Source organism: Varroa jacobsoni, unplaced genomic scaffold (genome assembly GCF_002532875.2).
Source record: "Varroa jacobsoni isolate VJ856 unplaced genomic scaffold, vjacob_1.0 scaffold_988, whole genome shotgun sequence".
In the NCBI taxonomy this organism is placed as follows: domain Eukaryota; kingdom Metazoa; phylum Arthropoda; class Arachnida; order Mesostigmata; family Varroidae; genus Varroa; species Varroa jacobsoni.
The window spans coordinates 72,374-92,841 of record NW_019213890.1 but is presented as its reverse complement, the minus strand read 5'-3'; the positions used below and the strand labels follow the sequence as shown (position 1 = coordinate 92,841).

The 20,468-nt window shown below is 38.7% G+C and overlaps 1 long non-coding RNA gene across 2 annotated transcripts in view; it reads right to left on the bottom strand.

Annotated features, from left to right (window-relative positions):
- The window catches only part of LOC111265575 (uncharacterized), a 52,809-nt gene extending 42,662 nt beyond the window's left edge, over nucleotides 1-10,147 (bottom strand). For both annotated transcript variants that reach the window (XR_015313105.1, XR_002683527.2), the window contains exon 1: nucleotides 9,741-10,147. This is a non-coding gene — a long non-coding RNA (uncharacterized LOC111265575). The remainder of the gene's footprint in view (nucleotides 1-9,740) is intronic.
- Nucleotides 10,148-20,468: the final 10,321 nt, after the last annotated feature.

The following is a 20,468-nucleotide window of genomic DNA, read 5'->3' as shown; positions in this document are numbered from 1 at the left end:
TCGTCGATCATTGTCACAAATCTTCTCTTATGTATAAAATAGGAAATTTCTTTGATGAAACAGTCACCGCTTATATAGGGTAACTCGAGCTAAATCCTTTTAACGATGTATGCAGCGTAAAAAATATTTAGATTAGCTAGACTGGTTGTTCTCGTATCAATAGCTTTTCAAAAATATATATTTTGCCTGTCTTATTAACGCTCTTGTGCTGATTGATCGTCTTGTTAGGATAGTCCCTACAAGGTGTTCTATCCTTCAAGGGGCCGATCCGCTCACTGCAGAGTGAAACGAAACAACAAGGAAGGAACAGGTGATCCTGGAACAGGAAATCTCAGTACGCAAGATAGTACAAGCGCTACAAAGTTTGTGGTCCAGCAAGATAACTGGATTGGACAGCACAGAAATAATTTTATGGGCATACTGGTTCTAATGTCTTGGTAAACAGGGCTGTTCAAGTAATATGTCCATAATATATAATATGTTGCCACGATAATGGAGGGAACCCACCTTATACGAGATCACTAAAGATAAAAGAGACCCACCGTAGCCCGTGTCGTGGCATGGCATAACGAAGAAAAGCGTGTCTTACAATGTCCTCTGCTACTACCTGGCGCAATACCTGCTAGCACGTGCATACCATTATCGCGGTGTAAACGCAAATCTTAATAAGAGATTTTCAAACAAATCTTACGCCCATTCCTCAAACCTAACAACAGTGGATTATTTTTGTACGCATACCTTAAAAGCATAGCGGAAAACCGATAACGGTGGAAGATTTAAAAGCCACCATTGAGCAAAAATGCGCTACAAGTCCTCAGTATTTGTCAATCACTGGTCTATCGTTATCAGTATCAGACCAGTAATAGCGTTGAGTGTAAAAATGATACATAGCGTGTAGACTCTTTAAGTACTAATGACATTCAGGTAAAAACTGCAGTTATAGTAATACAAACTGCGTATACTGTTTAGATATTTTGTAATAATTTTTTCATTGTACAAGAATCTTTTACATTAGATCATTATTACCGTGAAATGGTAATCGTGATAAATGCTTTTCCTTAGATGTAAGTATCCACTACCGACTCGTATTGCGTACACTGCCTGTACGTACCGCGCGATTGACTTCTTAGAAAACAAATAATTTATTTACACAACGTTTTTTGACAACTGACCAAGGTAAAGTGCTTGGATACGGTACAAAGGATGTTGTTATGCCCTTTGTTAGATTTAACTCTTTTCAATATAAGCCTATGGAATTTAGATTCACCAATAATGAGGGTGGACTTAAGTACTATCTATAACACACACATTCAAAAGTGGCTCGCTTTACCTATGTATAGTCCACTATTTCAAATCTCGCTATTTTTTCAAGCTACTCTACTGCCTGTGCTGCATATGCATTTAAATGTTCAACTCTTCTTAACAACAAATCTTAACCAATGAACCAAATCAAAAGTATCAGAGATTCATAACATCCAATTCTATTACTTCTATCACATGTTCTATGCATTCGAAGATTACGGTCGCTTCGAAATCATGATTAGTATCTGTAGGCTGAGGCCTACGGATTCGGAAGTGTAGAACGGTACATTTTACTATAGGAAATTTGCTATAGACCAAGAACTCATGCAGGGTACCCTGTAGCAGCAGGCAGTCCTGTATTTACTTACCCATATGCTATAGTGCATAGGTTATTAAATCATTTATTAAATGAGATTGCAATTTATTAAAAGCCACCAGCAAAGACTTGCGATAATGGCCAACTTTTGATGCTTGTTTGGTGCCTATTTAACTGAACTAATCATGGTTTACACAGACAGCCTCTATCAACAAGGAAAATCATTATTAAGAATACTACGATGGTTTTATTTTCTTATTAGTAAACTTATTTACCCCTTTACTCCCCCTTCGAAATGAATGTCGTTGGAATAGAGCAAATTTTCCAATAGGCAATATTCGTATGTCGATACTTCTACGCGTATATGTTATAGTTCATGATCTTCATAAATGGAAGGTTCGTTTCTCATTTATGAAGCAAGGGCCTGCTCTTTTCCTGCATTCGTTAATATCTGGCAATAAGAACTCGCCGTCTAGTAGAGGCAAGCGTACCGGGTTCCCTGATAAAATGTGCATACTTACACACAAGGAGCCTATGCGCAGATCGTGTCCTTGAGAGCTCTGCTATCAGACAGATGGGTGGATATAGGGTTGAAGTCTCTTTGCTTCGAGAACCCCATCAAGAGTCCATGAATTCTCAGCGGAGACAAACAACGTCTCCGAATCCGACTGTCCTGTTCAGGAAATATGGAATGGATAGGAAAGATCTGGCCACAAAGAGGTCTGTGCATGAGTTGCAATCAATATCAAGAAAATCCCTCGCGGCGATTTGGCAATCATCAGACCTTTCGATTCTTCTTGTCATGCACTGGAAGCGCACAAGTGCAGCTACTCCTGAAAAAGACACTGACTAAGCTTACATATCTTGACCATCCCCGAGTTTCTCCACACTTCCCTTTTGTACACAAAGATCCAGAGTTCTGTCAAGTGTTTGATTTACCTAGAAGGATGGTGTTTACGCTATTACGTTATCGCAACGGACGCTGCTACATTTTTCTGACATAATTTTACTATTTTATTTCTTACGAATTATGCTTTCCTTAAAAAATTCGATAACCCGAGCTCTAATTTATTTGCAACTTCTTCAACGCTGCGTGCTCTGAATATCGCGCTAGAAATTGCCTCCGAAGAGAACGAACTAGCGAATGAATTCTATGCAAGCACTCATCACTAGTACAAGCACGCTTTTTATGTATTTGATGTGTGAAATTTATTTTTTACGTGTATATGCATTTTACAGAATATCATGTGAGAATGAAATTTATTACTAATTATTTGCTCATCCAGGAACTGATGTTTAAAATCGGTTCTTGTATATACGATAAAATCTCTTTGCATAATATTTAAGACTTCTTTTCAATTAAATCACTCCAGTAGTTCCTTAAAAAACGTTGTAAAAAAGGCAGACAACGTTCGTGCGCTAACTTCTGCTATGTTGTTCCCTTGTAGGGTTGTTCAATCGGTTACTCCGCCGCATCGCTCGGCTTAATCCTACGACAGTCGAACCCACGGCTTGAGAATCACGGCTGTGAGAGTGATGAAGTTGAAAATTGTTATTATTTTCCTATATATGTAGCAGCCCAAATTGAGAGTTGTATGTTTAAAGCAAAGTTTGTAGTCAATTCAAAACTAATTTATAAAAAAAGTATTTTATTCATCAAGCTATATCATCGATTCATTTTTTGGTAATTAGTAAAGTTGCAGAAGTTTAACGGAAGACGATAGGAAAAAGTAGAGTAATAGTAATAGTGATAACAATAGTAACGCCTATAGGGAAAGAGCAAGACGAACTACCTAAAACTTGGTATGCTATTTAAGGTGGGTAGGGGCAATTACAACAAAGAAGGAAGGGAAAGACCTAGAGGATTCATGAGGGAGATAGTTAACAACATAGCTCTTGATTAAGCGTTACGACGAGATTCTTTAGGAGAATCAGGAAGAAAGTTCTGCGTTGTAGGAAATTACTCATTTGGATTTTGTCGTAGCAGTTACTAACATAGGCTTGGGGTGAGGAGAGTGAGCGATGTATGAAAATGTAGAGGGTAGACAGAGTAACCATATTGTAAGCGCTGATGTTGTAGGGGCCTTGGGTAGATTGAGATAGAAGCATAGCCTAGAGAACTGCGAGATATCGGTACACGTATGTAATGAACGATTAAAAAAAGGATAGTAAAAACACACGCAAATATGGAGATTGCAGTTAGGGTATCATTTTGCAAAACCTAAAATTGATGTATCTCACATTTTCCGCTATTGCTGCCATGCCAAACAGTAGTGCGTAAGAAAAATAAATAAGGATTTATAGATTAAAATTAGTATTTTCCAGTTCAACCCAAAAGACTCGAAGTAAAAGATTGGAGATAACAAGCGGGTGTTTGGCGGGAATGTGATTAGTACAGGCTTGACAAGACAAATCATCATGTAAGAGGGTACCAAGGAGAAAGGCGGTGTATTTAAACTAAAATGGCTGTGAGGAACAGATATAGAACTAGAGTGATTAAAAAATTGACTGTTCTTTTAAATACGTTAAGCGAAAGTTTTAGAAAGCGCTAGATATAAAGTATAATGAAGAGATATGAGTTGGGCAGACTTAAGTTATCGATAACAGCGCGCTTTCTAATTGTAATCATTGTGTTGTGGTCGCCAAAAGCGTTAGTAAAAATCTCGGGTGTCAATTTTAACAGATAGGAAAGGTTTACTATGGAAGAGAAATAGAATGCGTTTTAGGACAGAATCGATGCCTTTGACAAGCTACACTGGCGTAGCTAAAATTCTTGAGATGTTAACTTGGATGAATTTGTGGGTTATATAATTTGATATCCATGAACAAATATCGCTAGATAATTCGAGATAAAATAATGGTTTTATGAGAACGACCTAGTCTAGAAAGTCGAAAATTTTGCTCACGTCGAGGAACACTTTAATCACTCCATTGCCATCGACACTATCGAGAACAGCCCAAAGGGACGCTTCAGCGGAAAAGCACTTTCAAGCCGAATTGGCAGGGAGAGAGGAGGCTGTTAGATCTGAGATAGGGTTGAAGGTTAATGAGTATGCATTTTCGCCTCTATGAATAGAAGTAGCAATAGTCGTTTTAAATGCAGGCAATAACGAACAGATGGACTGGAAAAAGTTGTATATGAGCGCTACGGGAATTATGAAAATAGATGCTACTTAGGTCAATATTGTTGCCTTTTTGCAGCTGGTGTTATTAGTGAAAGGGAAACGATAAAAAGGGAAGGACGGCCAGGTGCGGATGTTAGGGATTGAGTCGGGATGTCCTGCCTTAATATAAGAGAAGCTGTGGAGTCGAAAAGGAGAAAATACTACTTATACTAAATGGGCTAGAGTGGAACAGTGAGCTCATTGTGGGGAGGACCTGGGCGGCTTAATAGTAACAAGTGGAATTGAGTGGAGTAATCAACATTGAATTGTTAAGGAGACAAGTTCAAATAGTGACTAATGATTCCGATCTGGGAACACAGGCATGGTCGAGAGAACGATCAGTGTAAAGTGTTATGATTAAGGAACGAAGGGTCAGACAAGCAAAACTGCTTTTTACTAGCTCTATCTAACAAGGAAAGTGAAGTAGTCAGTAGAAAAATAGTTATATAGTCTCAACAGGATATACAAGTGCTTGCGAGTTCTCACAGTGGTTAGAGTAAGCGAACATTATTGTGACACGAGTATCCTGTAGCTTGCATGTAATGGGAAGACCTTATATAACCTGGGTTGTCAAGGTTTGTATTTAATATCTATAATGTGGATAGACGGTATTTCCACTGCCTTATCGTTAGTTGCAAGAAGTTGTAATTATTAACGGTAGAGTGTGATCAGACAACTACACCTCAATTACATAGCATACGTTGAGTTCAGGAGAGCGAATTAGCTCTTTGATGGTCTCGAACTTACTGTCGGCCTCTGGTCATATAGCGTAAATATGAAACAAAGAAATATTTAAAACTCAATATTTTCCACCAATGCCAATCCACGAACTTACCTATTTATGTCTCCACAGGCACTGAGTCACCTTTCGGGGTCGGTGTGGGGGGGTGACGCGTTTTCGTTACCAGCCATAATGAAGTAAGATAAATAGTGTACTCAACTCCGTAGAATAGAATAGTATTCAATTCAATGGCTACTAATAGTAAGGAAACAAATAAACAGACAACTGTAGCTCTGTTCAGACTTGGAACACAAACACTGGGTGAGTGAATATAGCAAAGACTACAATGGCAGAAGAAGGATCAGTGTGACTATCTACTATAGACAGAGTCTAGTAGTACCTCATATATTCGCACACGCAACCATGCATATAGATATGTGTGTGCGCAGAGCCATAAATATAGTATCGCCGTATTTCCTTGTTGAAAAATTAATTTTCAGTCGCTCGAAATCAATTTCCATTTTCATTAGGCGTATCTAGTCTGTGAAACTTTTCCAGGCGGGCGTCGGTGATGATATAGTACCCTTTAGACTTTTTTAATGCATGACATGTAAGATGCCCGCTATTTTACTCTTTTGCAGGCTTCATCATTCGTCTAAGAATGCTTTTGGTGTCACCTTATCATAATTCCAGGTATACGGCATCTCCTCGGACCGGTTCCAATGTTTGGTGTTTCTCGACGGTATACGTTACACCGTACGTATCCCCTGAGTTGCATACAACACAGATGTCTGCAAACGTTTCATTACTTTCACCATGTATTCTTGAAATTGCCGTAAATTGCATAAGCAGAAAAATCTGGATGAGGTAGTACATCTCCCCGGAATGGGTTTGTCATACTACGTTTCCGTCTTAAAAAGTCAAAAAATCTTACAATGTCTAGTAACATTGGTAATAGAAGCAAGCAGCTTCGAAGCAGTCTCTCGTGCAAATAAGGGAGGACACCCCTCTAAGAACTAACATGTTTGTGAGAGACTTGGCTTTCGTCGTAGCTCTGGCTAGTAAATATAATATTGGCAATAGGTAATAGTCTATTTAATAAGTATCAAATATATGCCATTACAGAGCTTGTTTCACTTATGCCACGATAGATGGATTGCGTTCTTTCCAGCATCTAGAACATTGGAAGACTACCGTCGAACTAAGCTCACTCAATACGCTAAATGTAAGATTTTTGTGGCTCACCAAACAACAGTATTCTGACATGATTGCATTGTACAAATGATAGCGGCTCCGTATCAGCTCCCTATGGAAAAGTTGATCTAAAGATTCTACTCCCTAAAAAAAAGATTGCTGATTTTGAACTACCAATGAACAAGTGCATATTTCGTTAGAGACAATACTTAAGCTTGATTCTGCATTCATTGAATAAGATCCTTCTCATGGCTCGTAGAACGGTCCATTTAATTCGAGTTTACAGTAAAGAGACCAACGAGAACCTCATCGCGACTATAACCACTCTTTAGAGAGATTGAGTTAGTTATAATAATGTATTATATTAGTGGGTAACATACTTGTCTGCTAATTTAGGGACACGTGGTAATCTAGTTTCAAGCGCGGCCCCAGATATGCTTCGCTTCGTGCCAGCCGTTTGATGGAACGCCCAGCGGCGATGCCGTATGGAAAACACGAAACATTTAAGTAAATTAGCAATCGAAATCGATATTCCTGCAAACGAAGCGTCAGTGATGAAAAAGTGGGCTCGCCAAAAAGTCGATGAAGATGTTCCATCCAGCTTCATGCGTGGCGCATGCGGTGCGTCTTACAGTGCTGTACGCTATGAGCAAGAAGCTCTGGCGCGAATCCTCCGAAGCAGAACAAAAAGCTGATCAAGTAGCTACTACTGCTGAGAACAACTATGACGGACAGGAAGATGTAGATTTGATTCAAAGGGTGTCTCTCTTTAACAGTTTTAAGCCAGATGGCGCGCCCAGCTGCAGTACATGATAAGATCTTGCGAGTTCAGCAACAACTCAACAAAAAGCTCTTAGTGTTACTATATTTCACCATTCCAGTGAAATAGACACGAATGAATTATAGAAAGATTTGATGAACTCGGTTAATTTCTGCAAGGACTCCTAAGTAGACATAAATGAAAATTTGCTTTCTTCGAAATTGACAGTGACCAGATGAAAGAATCCGTGTAAACTATGGACCTAGTACATAATTGCAACAGACTTCTTCAACATGAGGACCACTCTGTAGAAAAGGCGACAAAACCTTACACTAGCTTTGGCTTTAGCTGAAAACGCGTGTCGCCGTGTCACCTTCTATTGACGACATATGGCCCCGGTTGGCTCAAGAATGGACATTCATTTAAAACGTTATTCAATTGACTAATGAATTCATATTTACCACACCGTCTATGAGCATACTAGTTCAGTGACTCCACTACTAGTCTACCCTGTACTAATTACACATGTTTCAATCGTCGGAAAACTCCCTTTTCGGATTTACGTTTTTAAAAAGTTTTTGGAACGAATTGTAAAAATATACCCTGGCCGTGATCTCGTTTTCCTTGATTACCTCAATTGTATCAATTTATTCATTTTTTAATTGCTCCTTAAACTGTAAAATAAGAAAGCAGGAACAATAGAGTAGAAATAGCAAATGCACACTTTTTGTTAATTGTTTCAATATTACTCTGACACGATGGTTGAAAAGCCTAGACTCGCTTAAAATTCAAGTGTTTCGTCGCAAGGCTTGGTGTAAACTTCACGCCTTTTAAAATAATCCGGCAAAGCCAATGTAAAATGTTTAATTCCTATGCGAGCTTTCTGAATATGATGTGGCTGTCCTTCTACGCGAAGTAATTTGCTTTTTTTTATATTTCTATCCGTACTGGCTGTGTAAAGTCGCTTTAAACAAGGCTCGTTATCATAGTTTTCTTGTCTAGCACGAAACTGTTAGTACCATTTGTACACTCGGCATTCACATTAGTTTCTATTTCCAAAAATCTTTCGCGAAATCGACACTAACAATATGCTTTCCTTTTTGACAGGCACGTTTTTTAGTATACGATTTTCATTTTTTAAAAAAAACGAAAAAGCTCGTCAGAGGGTCATCGTTTGTCATCATACTTTCAAATGTTTGACATTTTATGTGAACAGGCGGATTTCTTAAACATAGTCCATGACCTCATCGCTCATTAAATGGAATCCATATCCGTGTATAGTGTTAAAGTAGACAGCTCTTGAACTGGCAACTAGGGTGAGACATTTTCTACCCTATGTTTGTTTAAAATTTGTTTGCAGTGATGAATATTTGTGTTCCGCATTAACACAAGTCTTCAAAGATCAGCTGTGAATAATACCCCAGCTAAGTCCACCGCCGGCCAAGGAATCAACCCTGAGGACGCTTGAACAAGATAGAAGCAATGAGGAAACTGGCGTCAGCGGCAGAAGTTAGGTATCACGTAATTGCACTATAGTCGATCTTCGATAGGTGATGCATATTAAAGCTTGGGGAAGTACTTAACAGTTAAACTTATTGGATCTAGCTGATGGCAATTCCAAAGTGCCATCAGAGCAGTATTATCATACAAGCCGGTATGGAATTGAAAACATTCACTCACAGCTTTTATTACGGTAAAATAAAGTAAAGCAATTTGGTTTTTTATTTTGCTTTAATTATACTATATGTACTGTATGTATAAATATGTACTGAGTACGTCCCTAGTTGTGCTTATGGCTATGCGTAACAATACATAATATTATTAAAACCATCGATCTGTATCGCAAATGTCTAATCATTATTTCATTCAAAATTTGCGGAAACTCTTTAATTATACGAACATTACCCACATAATCCCGCAATCAATTGATACCACGGCCACACCGCTCGGCTATCTATCTCAAAACAGTTATGATTCTACTATATACTTGAACTGCTTTTTATATACTTATATAGTTATGCATACCGTTTATGTCGGTTTCAGCTGCATATTTAGCTCAGGTTAACTAAAAATGCAGCTAAAAATGCCTGTATAGGTTGCCGATTCAAAGCCCTACAATGACATACTTTGTGACAGGTGTGGTTTAACGGAAAAACATTAGGTTTAACATAAATGTATGTTACATAGAAACCTAACATTGCGTTATAAGTTATACGGCCCATCTACACTTTTATCACTGTAGTGCAACAACTCAGCAATAAGATTTTATATATTATTACTTACCTGCGTTTAGGTTTTCAAATGATCAAGCAGTGGAAGCTCATACTGACGTCATCAAACGCTATAGGCGCATAGTGCGGTCCTGTTTTCACCCGTCGATCTTTTTTGTGGAGGCACATCTATTGCTCAAATGCCTATCTCATCTAATGCAATACTTAACGTGGATTGACCTCTGTATGCAGACTCGGTACTTTTTCATTAACTTGTATTAAGAAAAGGAATATTCGCATATTGCATTCACAGCCACACATATTGGAAAAATCCCTGTTTAGAGCTCCTAACTTCCTGCTTCCATGGTATAAGCACAGGCGTCATACTTGTATAGTTTCCTGTGATATAAGTGATACGGAGTTTATTATCATAACTGCACTCATTATTGGCCCCGCTATCCACCATAGCAACAACAACGACGTCAGCAGCAGCAAGAACAACAAAGTGACTCACACGAGTTGAAAATGTTCTACCCGCGAGATGGTCAAGGAAATAGTTTGGTTGAAACCAATCGAACTATAACGAAATACTCAAGTACCTTTTTTTTATTACTTAGATAGGATCCGCATAATATGCCCTATTTAGCCTGGTAGGCATACAGATATTTCAAAATTTTTAGTCAACCAAGAACTACAGCAAATGAACAAATCTATTATAACTTTTCTGTGATTCTCTCCTTGATAAAGTTGCGGCACCCTATTTGAGGACAGGGACTATATAGAGTTTGCTATACTAACGCGGGCTATGTCTGACCGCAGTACATGCAAACGTGGACGAAGTAACAGCAAGCCTGTATATGAAAATTATATTTAAAAGTGAAATCTACAGGTTCGTTTTATTGCCATATTACTGCGTTTATTATTCCGCCGGAGACGTCTAAGTTTATGTCAACATCGAAGGAATGGCGCGGATGTTTGAACCGAGAAGTTTGAAAACAGAACGATATAAAAGACACTTACGACGAATGTACCACAGAATACCGAAGACTTTACGCAAACACACTACTGGCCAGCACAATCGCTTATCGAGACAAGAGACAGCTATAATTAATCGTCATCCTTCGTGGCTCTAAAATAACCTAAAAATAAAACATGAAACAGTCATTCAGAGTGTGCGCATAATATGAAACTGCGCCTGCGAATAGCACACAGAGAGATGAGTGTGGTACTAAACGTTCGGCCACGGGTCGGCCCTTAACCTTCTTAACACAACACTATCTTCGGGCTATCTCAAAAGCAGCTCCAATGTTTTTTACGATTTTTTTTTTATAGACTTAAGATGATGAGAAAACACTACGATGTAAATGACATCGGTTTGCGCTGAAAAAAAATTTTAAAAATCCTCATTTAAGGTAACGCAAATCAGAGGAAATAATTAGGATGCTGTTTGGAAATAATTGGGAACTCCTAGGACACCTCAATGTACAAGTATCGAGCTCTATATAACAGGTGTAAACATGGATTAAAAAAAGGTTTCTTCATCTTCGGCACGAAGTTTAATAATGTCTGTCGTTAAAAAACTTCTTGAACTTCGATGCTTTTGCATTGTTGTTACCTGCTAGCTTTCTCGAGCAGGCCAATATCGCTAGGAACTTCGAAAACTAAGCTCATTTGTGTCTTAAGATAAGAGAATGATGACGAGAAGATGCTTGTTTAACCCAAATAAAGTAATGAATCAATAGTAGCATAGTTATAATAGTAGAAGCGGAATAATTTGTACAGGGGAATGGGATAAGTGCCACAAGATAACGAACTAACAAGGGTCATGGAGTTATTTTAGTAAGGTCTGGTAATCGATTAAGCAAATAATATTAAGAGCAGGCAATCGCTTAGACGCATCAATGGAGTAACTTCAAAAAAGCAATTGAATCACTAAAAAAAATGCCGTGGGTTATACGAAATAGGGAAATGATGACACTGCAATAGGCTAGAACGGGTAACTCCAATCCGCTGAAGAGAATTGTACAATAGGCTAACAGGTTCAGGTTTGTACTCGGTTTAGATTCGACTGGAAAAAATATCAGGATTATAGTGTTAGTTCAAACTCGCCGCTCGTGATGAACAAGTGTTAGAGTCTCATAGTCGCTTATGGCAAAGCTAATACACTTCCCTACCACACAGATAGTTACTGCATAGTAGAATGTTCAATTTGAGTGGTACATACTATTTTATACGAGATGACCTTGACTCTCTCTTTGGTTCTGATGAAAAATGCGATACGTAAAAGAAAAGCAGCAATGACTTAAATTGCTGACAGGGGTACGGTGCATCTATTACTGATACTAGATTTGTTCTGTCTGTCACCGTTGTTCCATTTCCACTGTTGTTGGAGATTTCGACTCTCCCTAAAACAAGGGAATCTGGGATCGATTTCATTCGAAAGATTGCAGTAAATACAAAAATGTCCCCACACTTTTTTAAAGTAAGGTTTAGAATGTTCGTGATATTTGAGATTTTCACGTTTTAACATTATCATGCCCAATTTCATTCACAGTATAGATCACAAATTCGAAGGCTGTCTCAATAACTAACAAATGAACTACGGCAATGCGTACCAAATTGAATTTGGCTTCCTGACTGCTGTAAACAATCGGAAGCATAAATAACTTTTTTTATACACACAGAGCATGTAATAGCGAGAAATATATACGTAAGTGCCCAAATTGTATCTATCACAGGATGTTAATCATTAATATAATAATAAAGTGGTCTTCTATTAGGAGACTCGCCGGGAGATTCAGCAAGACAATGGGAGGTCTCATGTTGAACCAACTTTCTTTGGTCTTACCATTACAGATGAAATTACAGTCCGGCAGTCTTTGAAACACTCAGTACATACATTATTTTTAAAAAATGGATAGACTCAGAATTGCTGAATCGGCGGCACAACGGCCATATACAATGGAAGGTACTTGATTACAGTTTAGAGCAGGGGAAACGCTTGTGAGCAGAAAAAAATGTTCTGCTAGACATACAGTGTTCAAGTGAGTAACAGATATTGGTAGTCTAGGGAAGCTGCTGCGGATCTTAAGTGTGTTCCTCCATTCCGATTAGTATTTACGCAAATGTCACAACGCAAACTCAAGACTCGATATGTAAACATAGGCTCCTTCATGAGAGAATTATGAAATTTAATGGCCGGATACGGAATAGAACCGTTCCACCTGAAAATGGTGGTGATCCCTAAAGAGACTCAATGTTGATTCAACTGCATAAAACTACAGAATTTAAGTTAGTATGCTGAATACGTGTCTTCAATGCCTTGACCCTACTCGATAAAAAAAATGTACAAAACATATTTAAAATTCTGCTTAATGCTTGAAAAGGCGGTATCAATGGATCACTGACAGCCCTGATCAATACATACGGGTTCAAGCTGCCTTGATTTAAAAAAAAAGCGACACGCTAATTTACATAGTTTTGTGGATATGTCGATAGTAGTTGTAAGGATAAGAAAAAATTAATATGAAATGTATTTTAATTGATTGGACATTTGCTTAACAAATTTCGGCGCAGTAATTTTTACAGTTAAATCCTTGGTTAAAAAAGTTAGAGGTCGCCGGTTTAAGACCTGTCATTGATATATGCATGCGACAGCTGTCATTAAGTGAAGAAAGCTGGATCACCTACTACTGAGCAAAATTTAAAAATCTTCTGAGATTACGCGCCGTTGTTGACTTACACTTATATGACACTTTGAGAAATGATCCAGGTAGAGAACAGCTGTTACTGAATTATGTTCCCGCACGTTAGCTAGTAATATACGATATGCGACTGATTCAACGAAGCCCGATTTCTTGCTTGCTGAAAACCTGCACTTCGAGCAATGCAGACCTGTCTTAGCTGAACCTCAACGCCCCAAATCGCATTGTTCCAACGCGTTGTTACCGATGCCTGTGTCGGCACAACGCTGGGATGAAAACACAGTCATCTGAGTATCACTTGAGAAACGAGCGAAGAAAACTACAAGATTCAGATCAAAACGAAAGCAGAGCAATCGAATTTTAAAGCTTTTATAAGGACGGGGAAAAACGGCGGCAAACGTGTCTTAAACCTAAACGAAATTACATCGAACGGAACAATTAAGGTTGAGACGATTGAAACGAGCCCAAACCGGAGCTTTTTGATCCTATGTGTGGCTTAGTTTTTAATTGTTATATACCCACAGTTTTAAGCGAGAACAGTCCACACGATTCATCCACATAACCGATCTCAGATCATGCTCATTCGAGTACTTACCACACTAGGGTACATGAATAACGCCTGTATGTTACTGCCCATCGAAAAAAATGTAATAACAATCAGTTTCCCGAGTCTCGTTTACTCTACGTTCCAATAAGGGATGGAGCATTTATTGCATGCTCGACTATCCACTCGCAATGAAGCTAGAGTAATGCTCAAGTATGAAATATTAGCATTGCTGCGTCGCATTTTCAATTGTATTACTCTAAATTATTTGAAATAAGTGACTGTCAGCGGCTATTTTCCTCGTATAGCTCCAACTTAGTATACTATGTATAGAGTACGTAAAGTAAAACCTAAGGCGTCGCTAGTGGGAAGTGTTTGATAGCATTAGGTACAGGCAAGTTGCATCCATCAAAATAAGCTTACTCCTGCAAAAAAAACGCGCTGTCTAATCCATTCACTTGCCTTCGTGATTGATCATGGTCTTTTCGGATTTTCTAGGCGCCCTTTATCGTCTACGAGGAAACTGGCAGTGATACTACGTAAGGTCTTTTAAACTAACACGTACTTCGCGATCAAATTTAATAGTGCTCGTGATAAAACATAGAAGAGATCTAAACTGATCAGCATTTTAGGCGTAATAAACGTTGTTTTTCCTTACTGTATAGCGCGTAAGGCAAGCTACCGTTCATCTCTACACAGGTCTTGGCTCAAGCGACACACCAGCATAGAACTGCGCTGCCTGCTCGAAGCCATCAATAAAACTCTTGTCCGGAAGACCAAGCCGTTTCTTACCAGACGACGGCTTCCGGCTTCCAGAAGAGCTCAGAGGTTAGCTGTAACATGAGGCATGGTAGAGGCCAGAAGATAGTAGCATTTACGCTAACAGAGGCGTCAACTGTCTGGGAAACCTTTTGCCAAGTTATCTAACAGAGTTTATGTACAATACATGCACAAAAATGGCTGTAGAAACAATCGAAACGATTAGGTTACGGAATACGCAAATGTTAAGAGTTGTTCTAAACACATAGTCAACGAAAACAATATGTGATCCGTTTTAGAGAAATGCTAAAGTCATACCTCCAAAATTCTCTGAAAGTTCAACGTCCTGATTCTCGTGCCATGCCCTTACCCACCTGCACCCAAAAATTTAACTTTGATTTTAAAGAACCTTATACATGACCAGACCTCCTTACCAGCGTGTTTGACAGGTGATAGTTTTAGTGAGAAATTCGCTTTTTCTCCGTAGAAATGAGCCTATTTCCTAATTATGTCAATCGGACGAAAATCCTGGAAACGTTCTAGCTTCATAGGATGCTAGAAGCTGGCGCTGTGTTTTTGTAATACACTGGCATTAAGTTTGTAACAAATTATAGCACATGTAAGAATGAGTTGTATACGACGATTTCTTTTTGGGTCTGGCTACAGGGGAACTGGCTAGAGCAACGTGCGGAAGTTTGGGTGGAAAACACGTCTAGTGCAAGCACGTTGATACTCAATTTGTGTATGTACACTAATTGTTTTATATATAAAACACTTCGAATGCACGAAACCAAGAAGACTTTATGGTAAAAAAAAATAGGGCAGGGATATAACCGGAATAAACGATCACTGTAAATTAATCATAAAGTAATTACATATCTAGTTATCAAGACACACCCACAACGAACATACTTTAGAGTAACTGTTAAGTTGCTGAAGAATACAATAATAATATTAGGCTGGATAACTTTTGAACTATGCGTCTGGTGAACGAAAATAAGCTGTTAAATATTCCGGTTCTTTGGAGACTTATGAATGAAAACTGGTGGAGTTTACCTTACGAGTTAAGAAGGCGGAACATTTCTACCCTCGAAAATCGACGCTCATTGCTCAAATTTTTTTCTCGAAAATTACGCCGCTGCGGAAACACATCGAAGATTGATGGAGACATTAAACAACGTCTACGCGAGACTACAGTATGTGAAACGTGAAAGCGTGTCACGTATGGAGCTTGGAGTGTCGAAAACCAGCGAGGAGATGATTAGATATTGAGAGCCGAGGGATAGAAACGTATTACCACAATCGAGGAAGCTTTTCACATAAACAGACCTTAAAGTTTAAGGGCTATATCACCCAGAGCTCATATCTCACACGTAATGTGTTACAGAAATATAACTCGGATACTGAAAACGCAGAAATTGAGTAACAATGGGTCCCCCGTGGGTTCACTCTAAGTCAGTGCGAAATGCGTGTGGTGCATTCTATTTGCAATTTACGAAACTTTGGTCAACAGAAAACTTTCTTTGAGGATATGGTCGTCGTAGACGAGGCGTAATTCAACCAGCCCGAGAGAGAACAGGCAAGAAAATAGCGTCGTTCTAGAGTGAAATCGAGTTCGGTGGCGGTGTTGAGTGGGTTCGGACGTGAGGTGATGGAAATTCTTGCAATGAACATCAGGTGCGTTTGCGGCTATAAGATACTGGCCAAAAACGAAACAAGGAATGCAGCCAGCTATCTCGAGTTCCTCAAGGGACTCATGGACCGTTGGCGCCGCAATCGAAAGCACGCAGGCTGGTTACTTGATGACAACGCCAGACCTCAATTACGTCCTGGATTGAGCAAAGGAATATCCAATGGTGGTTTCAACCCGCCCATTCTCCGAATCTAAGTCCGTGTGATTACGGAGCCTTCCATGTCCTAAACAGGGCAATTTTCGGGCAAGCATATTCCACTATCGATTTATTTCGAGAAACCATATATTGAGAAATTACATATGAAAATGCGAATGGGCATATGGCTGTTTAAACGCTGCCAGAGCACTGGGATCAGTGTGAAAAAATAAAGGAGAGCGTCGGAGATAAATATCAGTACCGAATTAATCCATTATATACTCGTTGTCGATTTCCACGATCTCATCTCTTAACCTAATTGTAAAAAATTGTGGAAAATTTTCAGGTTTCGTGTTGAGAAATTGGTCCAGGTAGTTTTCGGCACCCTTGATGGCGTCAAATCTGCTATTACCAATTCAAGCTAGTGATCTCAGAAAAGGTAGTAGGCCATTTGCGCAATGTCTAGAAAATATCGTGAATATATTCAAGCTTTTTCAAGGCAGCGCTAATGATCCCTGCTTGTGGTGTCTGGTATTGTCGCAAAGATCAGTCTTCTTTGTCTGTAGGGTTTTTTCGGCTGTATAACATGGTTTACTAGTGTTATTGAGCCATACTGTTTTCCTGAAGTGTTTCCAAGTGTATAAAATCGATTCAATTCCATCAGATGTACCAGCGCTTCATATCAACATAGAGACATCGCTTTGTCAACGGGAATAATTCTGCGTAGGAATCTGTCGTTATGACGTCGTGTTCTTCAATACTGGGCGAGATGTTAAAAGACACGATACGGTGCGTGCTGTTGTTTCGGTTTGTGGGCATCTTATACCTCTTATTTTTACTAAGCGATAAAATATTAAAATCTCAGAGATTTAAGCCTGACGAGTCAGGTACTCGCAGCGCATCTCTCGAGCAATTAATGATGAGTCGTATACCATCATCAACCTCAAATTACCAACCGGAATAGGATGCATCCTCAAGGGATAAGGCGCTGTTCTGAGTAACCTTCCTCTGGGGGATCCGTACGAATAAATAGATACAGCAGCAAAAGATTACACACATAGTGCTCCGTCTGAATTCTGATTTTTGTACCTAAAGTGTCACCCCTTACGGTCATGTGCATTCAATGTAAGCAAAATTCATTGCGATCACAGTATTAGTTCGGGACCTAAACCGTTCGCAGGCTTGTTTTGGGTGTTACCTTTGCAGTCCTGCGAACGCTTTCTCTATAGCACGAGTAGGTAAAACGGCGTTGCTATAACGAGACTGGCTAGTCTCTCGCTCGATGACGCTCTATAATTTCCATTCGGCTGATTTAAATCTGAGCTGTTTGACGTTCATATGTTCTCATTCCGGAACATGTTCATACTTTCAAGCATAGTAACCGGTTAGCATGGATCTTGAACGATGTAAGATTATCCTCCAGATACTTTATTTAGCTATCCACGGGTGCATAAAAGTTAATGGAGCCCGCAAACAAACTTTTTCATTTATCGATTGATCAGTAAGTATAATGGATGAATTTTATATGAAAAATAATTATTTTCTCGCCAGAGACGACCTGCTGTTTCACCCTTGAGAGAAGTGAGGAGCAACCGATATCGAGGTCAGCATCAGAGAGCATTTGTCTGAGATCTATGACCTATGGCGTGTACTTGAGGCGTAAATAATCCGTGACACGGTAATGCTACTCACAGCAAGTTTCTTCGTGAATTATTTAATAAAAACGGTACAATTGTTAGAAATGCACTTCTGGATGGCATGAAGTCTGCACGTAAATTACGTTGTACTATGCTCAAACCTGCTTACATACATTTGCTACGCTGTAGACCGGCGATCTTGTCACTTGTGAAACACACAAGAAACTTATTATCTCAATGGGGTTGGCTCTGCACAAAGAAATCGAGTGGTATGTGCTTTCACTCAGATTGCCCAAACGACGCATTGTCCTCCGCCATGATGAGTATGGAGCTTTATTTCAAAAACAACTGGCTCTCTTTTTGTGCCAATAATAACAAACGCAGGTTCGCTACGACAAGCGGCACGCCAATGTTTGTCAATTAGCTGGGCCATCCTGCATACATAACATGCACGCCGCTATTTCGTTCACGGCTTGCTATGCTAATAGCGGCTAGCAATTATTATATTGTACGTATGCAAGTATAAACGTGTTTGCACTAGCTGTGCTATCTTTCCCCTCAACAGCACCGTGCCAACGAGGCGTTACGTTGTCCGAAACATTTTACATGCACGCCGTAACTTCAATTGAGTCACCTTATAGAACTCACTTTTACACCCGCTGTATTTTATTAAGAAAATTGTGTATTGCAAAATTTAGTGTCCATTCATGCGCTTATAGCATAACATAAAATTTTAATTTTCTTCACAGTTTAGTTATTTTTTCATTTACACAAGTTTCGGGCACTATCTACTTTAAGTTGTATAGCATCAGGAAATTTTTCTACAAAGAGTCTGACTGAAGTTGGCCTCGCTAAACTCTAACAGCCCTATGAAATGGTATGGTAACCATCTATTGTAGCAAATTGGAACTAGCGAGGATCACATGTTGAGATACGCATACGCCATTCAGGCCTCGTTGTCTCTAGGGAAATTTTGACTTTACATATTTTTTTCTATAAATTCTTACATTCTAGGTTATTAATCATATTTGTCAACATTGAAACTTGAACCAGCACCGCATTATGACAAAGTGCTTAAAGAGATGTGTGTTTACAAAGGTTTACTTTGCCCTTGGCTAAAAAAATTATTCTTAAAAAAAGTTACAGCTTATTACAGTATGATCAACGTCATTATGCATATACGATGTGTTTGTCCTTGTAGCTCTGTATAGAATGTTTCCTGCGATAAGCAAGTTAACGTTTCTCCAACAGTATCGACACTTCCATTTGCAGATCAACGTACATTCTTCAAAAAAGCTATATATATATATATATATATACGAACTTCCATTAAAAAAAGTATTCTGCTATTTTAATATTTATATATATGTTTTAGTGTTGATACAATACTACGTCCACAAACAAAATGCTACATTTGAAAATACGATGATCCTGGTTTATTAATACATGTTGTGTATTTATGAGGTCGATAGGCTGAAACCATATTTTCCCTAGATTTCGTATTCAGGTACTTTCTATCATTTCAATATAAGGTCCATAATGTATTGTTATAAATAAGGCTATTTAAATATTCGTTCCAGCATCAGTAATTTCAATAGTAACACTAGCAGTAAGATTCGAGCGCAAAACCCTGATGAAGTTAGAAAGTCTTCTTATTGATCGCAGTTCTTCACTTCTTACGACCCTTTCAGCCTCTGCATTCCTTGTATCCTTGTATTTAGACGGCTGCCTGCAAGTAAGACAGCTTATCTTAGTGTAACCCTTTCATATTCATATTAATACATTGGATAAGCACGATCATGTTAGAGATTAGAAAAAAATAAGTTTGAAACAACGAACACATTATTGGATGGCAATCACCATGCTAGATATGAGGCGCTTTCTGTGCAAGGAAGTCCCGCACTTTTTTCCAACACTAGTAGAGTAATAAACGTGTAAAGTTTGGATAAGTTTAGATAGAAAAAATAAGCTTAGATAGACATTCCATAAGTACTGCTGAGGGGTATCGTATTATTCTTTTTATTTCGAACTATGCATATATATATATATATATATATATATATAAAGTGTAATGCATTGAAGCTTATTTCTACCGCCGCCCTCTAAACAAAGGACAAGTTCTTCGTAAAGCAAACTTTAAGCTGCCTTAAGCCTTTCAAGGTAAATAGCAATTTCGTGATGTGCATTATGATAACGCAGTGTTTGATTTAACTTCGTTAAGTAAACTTTTTTGCATCAATTTTTGGACAAAAATGCGTCGTAGGTACTGTATTGAAAGGGACTATTTATCGGATCTATATATTTCTATATATTATCTATAAAAAGCTA